The following is a 7,108-nucleotide window of genomic DNA, read 5'->3' as shown; positions in this document are numbered from 1 at the left end:
CCAGGATATAGGTTAAAGCCTGAGTATGCCCTATCTCCAGCTGCTAACCCAGCATATTTTGCAGTGAAGACAGGCTAAAACACTCCAGTGCCTTTCCATATTTCCCCCAAAGTACACAGAGGTATAGACAAGTTTTTCCAAAGTTCACTGGGAAAGAATCAGAGTGGCTCAGCTTACTGAAGTGCTAAGAACCGTGGGATATGCCTTCAGAAATCCCAGCACCTCACACAGGCAAGTGCAGCACTAGTGTTGAGGTATGTGGCCACTCAGATCCACCTTATACTAACCTGGGTGCTCAGACCCAGGTGTTAATCATTTGGAATAACTGCAGTGAAGACATACCCTAAGAAAGATACTTGCTTTTGCCTTTAAAGTCAGAGTAAAACTGGTAGAATAAAAATGAAAAAATCCATTGTAGAATTTCCCCAGATTCAAGTAGAACATTTATTTTATTATATATATATATATATATATATATATATATATATATATATATATATATATATAGACACAGAATGGAAAGTATCAGAGTTTTAAATATACCTGAATGATAGTAAACATTCATCTATGGGAATAGTGTCAACTTGGTTTAACCCTAAAATGTAGCAGATATTAAACAAGGATTTATAAAAGAAGGGTTTGATTTAAATTTTACCTTGCATTACTGAACCCAAAAACAACAGCATTGTGTTAGTGTATATGACCCAGAAAATGGACCTGGTAGAAACTAATTATAAACAAAAGTAAAACTGATATATCATTTCATTGGCCAAGAACAGCGAAATACATATGGGTTCCTAATGGAGTTAACTGATTGTTATGTAATGAGGATATTATATGGAAACTCTCATTTCATTGTGTTTCAAAAACTGCCTTGAATATTTATCACCTATAATTAAGGCTACATTTTAGTCATGGACAGGTCATGGGCAGTAAACAAAAAATCATGGCCTGTGACCTGTCCATGACTTCTACTATATGCCACTGACTAAATTGGGGGGGGGGAGAGAGCAGGGGTGGCCCAGGGGTGCTTCAGGTGCTGGGGGTGGGCGGGCAGCAGCCCATGACCCTGCTGGTGCTTGGGGGGGGCAGTTTGGTGGGGCCAGCAGGCTCCCTACCTGGCTCCGCACCTCCCCGGAAGCGGGGACATCCCCCTCGCTCAGCTCCTAGGCAGAGGCATGGCCAGGCAGCTCTGCACACTGCCTCCACCCAGAGCGCTGGCTTCGCAGCTCCCGGCAGCGCACAAAGCTGTCTGGCCATGCCTCTGCCTAGAAGCTGAGCGAGGGGGATTTCCCAGCTTCCGGGGAGCCTACGAGGTAAACGCTTACCAGAGCCTGCCTCACCCCATCCTGTGACCCAACCCTCTGCTCCCTCGCACACCCAAACTCCTGCTTCTCCTGGGGTGCAGTGGCCCTAGACTACCCCAGCAGCAGCTGCCAGGTGCACTGGCCACTGCAGAAGTCGTGGAAGTCACGGAATCCATGACCTCCGTGACAAACTCGCAGCCTTACCTAAAATAAAAGTTTTAGGTAAGTATAATTTATAAATATAGGCCTGAGCAATGGATTGCCGCGCAAGTCCAGGGTGATAAAGTAGCATGGCTGAACTTGGCCTCTCAGAGTTGGTAAGACAACTCCCACCTTTTCATGCTCTCTGTAAGTGTATAATATCTCCTCAATATATGTTCCATTCTATGCATCCGAAGAAGTGGGCTGTAGCCCATGAAAGCTTATGCTCAAATAAATTTGTTAGTCTCTAAGGTGCCACAAGTACTCCTGTTCTTTTTGTGGATACAGACTAACACAGCTGCTACTCTGAAATATGTCTCAATGATTTTTTATTATTATTATTCAAATTGTGGTAGCACCCAACGTCCCCATTCAGAATCAGAACCACTTTGTATTAGACACTGTATTAGCACATAGGAAGATGAAGTCTCTCCCCTGGGCAATATAGATGCTAAAAAGAACAAAACCAAAAACAGACAAAGGGTTGGAAAAAGGGATACAACATACAAACAAGTGGTGAGGGTGAAGTTTGATCAACGGCTTGTTAGGTGGATTCTTTCATTCCATCTGTAATAAAAGAGACATTGCAAGTGATCATTTTTGGGGGGTGATATAGGTGGGAAATGGGGTAAAAAAGTGGAGAGTAAAAAGACAAAAGGGATGAAGCTGTTAGAGTGGGGGGTGAAGAATGAGATAGAAGGAGGTGAGAGGAGGCAGCAGGAGACTTGAGCATGTGATTGGAAAAGAATTCATAGTTTCAAAACTCTAGGGCTCATATCCTCAACTGGTGTAAATTGGTAGAGCTATGCTCATTTAAACCTGCTGAGCATCTGGCACCAAGTGCAGATATCCATTGTGATGTCAGGGGGTTAAAAATCTGAACACTGCTCTTGTTGCTGTTTGGGGCTTATAAGAGGTGTTTAAAGACAGAGTTTAACACAAGCACAACAACCACCTGTGTTACAAACAGGGCTGTATGGAATTATGGACTATTTTTCATTACATTTACAGTTTTGTTTCACTAATTTTTGTGCTTACAAAGTGTTGCATATTTTGTAAAATGTTGCAAAGACTTATTTAACTTTGAAACATGAAATGAGAGACTTTTGCTTTTTTCACAATGAAAACATTTTGTTCAAATAGGCATATTTTTGGATGGCTATTGAAATAAAAATAATCAAACTTTATCTACTTCTAGTGACAAATAACATTGATTATTAAAGTGGGAAACTTAAAAATAATCTAGGTTTCACTATTTGGATAAAATTTTCAAAAGTGTCTAAGTAACACAGGAGCCTAAATCTCATTTTCAAAAGTGTCTTAGTCACTTAGGAGCCTAAGTATAACTGAATCAGTAAAATGTCGATTCTAATAACCTAAATGACTTTTGAGAATAGGACTTAAGCTCCTAAGTCACTTAGTAGGCACATTTGAAAAATTTGCCCTGTATGTTTTTGCATTTCATCAAAGTAAAGTAAACAAAGCAAGAGCAGTCATTTTCTCCTCATAAAATAATAATCACACTTTGTCCATCGATAGGGCCTTTCATCTGAAGTTCTCAAAGCCTTTTACAAACATTAAAGAGCCTCACAGTTCCTCTGTGAGAGAGGTATTATCCCCATTTTACAGAAGGGAACCACAGTTAAGCCAAGATATTCAGACTTGGGTGGCTATAGTTAGGTTCCCAAGGTTCCCACCAGTCCCAAGGTGTCTTAATTTGGGTACCCAAAAACAGAGGCACCAAAAATCAAGCGCCACTTTTGAAAATTCAGCTGTAAGTAACGTGGATAAGATCACATAGAAAGTCGATAGCTGAACTGCCAAGTTTGTGTCTGACCCCCCATGGCCCTGCCTTTTTCAGTCCTCACAGTTATTCATGCACTATCTCCCGGTGCTTCTCTTTGGATTTCCAACACTACTGGATGGTTTTAATATTTTTTAAAGTGTTTTTAACACTGACATTTTAAAAACTTCAATTTTAAAAATTTCAAAAACATTTCTATGCATGCAGTATAAATGGTTTCAGAATCTTCCTCTCCTCAGTCCCAGACCTGTTGTGTACACTTGTCTTCTTGAGTCTTTTGGTTTCTTTTCAGAACAAACCCTAAATATGAGGCTTAAAACTACTGAACAGTGTCCTTTTAAATGTTTAATTGCTTTCTAGGCAAAGGTCTTAATATGTCTATGTTAGCTGCCTACAACAGTTTCTACTGTCTTTGAAGCAGTCTGAAGTTACAGTGAATGCAGCTGTGATTCAGCTGGTGAATTTTAATTTTCAGCGTGGTCCATAAGCTTATGCATGACAACAAATTAAGAAATCAACTTTATGCCCATCCATTCTAAAGAAAGGGTTCGTATTAACAACATCCATCAACATACTGGCTGCAGCTGCATAAATATTGTTTAATGACCCTACCCTGCTTTCAATGAATTTGATGGAAGTTTTGCCATTCATGACAACAGGAGCAGATAAGGCCCTACATTTGGTCAGCTGAAAAAAGTAGCTACTAAAGCTTCTGGCTATCTGCTAGTGGCCTCTGTACTCTCTGTACGTGTCCTTGCAGACTGACAAGTATATTAGTTTTTGTTTTCAGCAGAAATATCCAACACATGACTTGTAATGTAAACCTCAATTACTGAATCCCTCCCTTCTTCCAGGGAACAATCCAATGTGTATTTAAGAAGTGTACTCCTTCCTGAACATTCGCCACAGCATCGCCAGCTCCTTGTGAGCCAATGATGCAATGTTTACAATCCAACCTATGTTTTTCTATTACATTTTTAACCTTGCAAGCTGAGCCATGCAGCTAGTTGAAGCAGCTCTACTGATTTGGCATGTGTCTGTAAAGGACACAGCAGGGAAAGAATTTAAAAACATTAGCAGGCACTCTTCTGTTGCCAAATAGCAAGGTTCCCAGGAGGTACTACTGTGCTTTTGACACACATGTGGGCTCCCAACTGTATGCACCTACTAGGGTGATCAGATCGCAAGAGTAAAATATCAGGACACATTGTGGGGGGCAGGGGAAACAGGTGCTCAGCCCCGACCGGAGCCAGAGGCACACTGGTCCGCCTGGCCCTGTGCTACCAGATGCCCCTTCCTGTTGGGGGTGGGCTCATGCTGTGCCACACAGCTCCCCTGCCCAGCGCCCCCTGGATCCACTATGCCCAGAGCCCCCTACAACCCCTTCCACCACAAATGCACAGTGCTGTGCGCGCACACCCCACCCAGCGCCCCCCTGCCCACAGCCCCACCACAGTTCCCCAGCACCCCACACAGAACCCCCCCACTCGCGTTTCCCAATTCACACAGATTTGCCCTCCCTCTCTTCCTTCCTCCCTCCCAGTGCCCTTCCCCATTGCTGCACCACAACTACACAATGCCCCACACAGACCCGCACTGCCCAGTGCCCTGACACACATAGATCTCCCCCACTGCCCAGCACCCCCCAACAGCCCCCCACTGTCAGGGCCGGCTCCAGCTTTTTTGCCGCCCCAAGCAGCAAAAAAAAAAAAAAGCTGCAATCGGTGACACTTCGGCAGCAGCTCTACCGGTCCTTCCCTCCGAGAGGGACCGAGGGACCCGCCGCCGAATTGCCGCCGAAGAGCTGGACGTGCCGCCCCTTTCTGTTGGCCCCCCAAGCACCTGCTTCCTGTGTTGGTGCCTGGAGCCAGCCCTACCCACTGTTTAGCACCCCAAAACACAGCAACCTCCCCCACTGCCCAGCGCCCTCCACACTCTCACAGCCCAGCACCCCCCACACACCTCCCAGACACTCACTCCATCACATTCTGCCCCCTTCCCTGGCCACACTCACTAGCCCTGCTGGGAGGTCTCTGTCTCCTAGGGTGAGAGCGGTGAGGGGAGTCTCCAGACTCTCCACGTGCTGCGCCCGCCACAACGCGAGCTCTGTGGCTCCCACTGGCTGGGGAAAAGCGCCAGTGGGAGCTGCCGGAGCCATGGAGCAGGGTTTGCAGGCGCTGGCAGCACATAGAGCCCCCCTACCCTAAGAGCCAGAGGGACCTGCCAGGGGGCGAGATAGGGAGTCCTGGCAGTGTTTACCTGGGGCAGCTCCCGTCCCGGGAAGCATCCGGCAGGCTGGTCCCTCTGGCTCCCAGAAGGGGCAACATTTTGTGTTGATTGGATTAGCAGAGACGTCTGCTTCTGGTAGGCCCCAGCTCTAGCAGATCCAGATGCTGTGGAAGACAGAATCATTGAGCTCCCATTCATGGTCCGGGTGGAAGTTCCTGTTCAGAGAGTCTGCAACTGTACTCTGGCGGCCTGGTAGTTTGTTGCCCTGTTGTCCAGCATTATCCTGATAAAGTGACCCTGTATGTTGTGAAGGAAGTATTGGCAAGCTTATCAAACTACTCTTAGATGTAGGATGTTGATGTGGAGCATGGCCTCAGGGCCGGCGCTTCCATTAGGTGGTCACCTAGGGCGCCAGGATTCGGGGGGCGGCATTTTGTGCACTCCCCACGGGGCGCACGGGAGCTTCCGGTTCTGCTCCCATTGCACCGCCGAAGAAGGACCTTCTGCCAACGTGCCGCGGAAAACAGCGACAGGCAATTGAGCAGCTCAATGACTGCCGCTGTCGCCTGCGGCATTTCAACGGAGAGTCCTTCTTCAGCGGCGCAATGGGAGCGGAACCGGAAGCTCCTGCGCGCCCAATGGGGAGCGCACAAAATGACGCCCCCCAAATTCTGCCTAGGGTGCCAGAAACTCTGGCGACGCTCCTGCATGGCCTCTTGTGTAGACCACTTGCCCTAGGCTGTAACACCGTGGAAGTGAGCCCTGCATCCCAAAAGGGAGGCGTGTATTGAGAGGATCTTGGAGGGTGGGGAATGTGGGAATGGGATTCCCACGCAGACCTTCAGTGGGTCCTTCCATCACCTGAGAGAGAGTCCAGAACTTTTGGAGGTACTGGGATGCATTTGGAGAGACTGTGTCTGTTTGGGGTGTACATAGTCCTTACCCATGTCTGAAAGCACCTGAGGTGCAGTTTTTTTTCCTACTGGAAAAAATCCACAAGACCCCAAATATTTGCTAACCACTCAGCTAAAAAGGGGACTAACAAAAAACACTATGACAAAAGACATTTATGTGTTAGTGCAATATAAAATTAATTTTAACTGCTTTATTACAAGACTATAATAACCCTAAAGCAGTCCATCGTTTTATGTTTTCACTTCTGAAATGAAGAAAGTGTGTTATTTTTACCCTTGTACAGATGTGTAAAATCTTGTGTCCATTCAAAGCCTTCTAAAACCAGAATGGTTACAGGGAGCATAGGGAGGAGTGAACGGCTGGATTCTGCACTTATCATCAGCATGCATCAGCCATTGAAGCAGGTGTATTCAAAATAATGGAGGAGGAGGAGGAGGAGAAACATTTCATCAGGGGAAACAGGACCAGGGCTGCTGCTGCGAACCAGGTCCATGTGCAATAACAGAGTGGGAGGGAGAAGCAGAGACAGCCTGTTTGGTATGGGCACATGGTTGTGCATGTGAGAGCAGCAGCCAAAGGATTTGCATACTACCGTTATCAATAAATATCTGTACTGTCCTATTACTTACTGTTTACTTATTTGTAGTGCCTT

Source organism: Mauremys mutica, chromosome 1 (genome assembly GCF_020497125.1).
Source record: "Mauremys mutica isolate MM-2020 ecotype Southern chromosome 1, ASM2049712v1, whole genome shotgun sequence".
NCBI classification, from domain to species: domain Eukaryota; kingdom Metazoa; phylum Chordata; order Testudines; family Geoemydidae; genus Mauremys; species Mauremys mutica.
Note: the sequence above shows the minus strand (reverse complement) of the source record.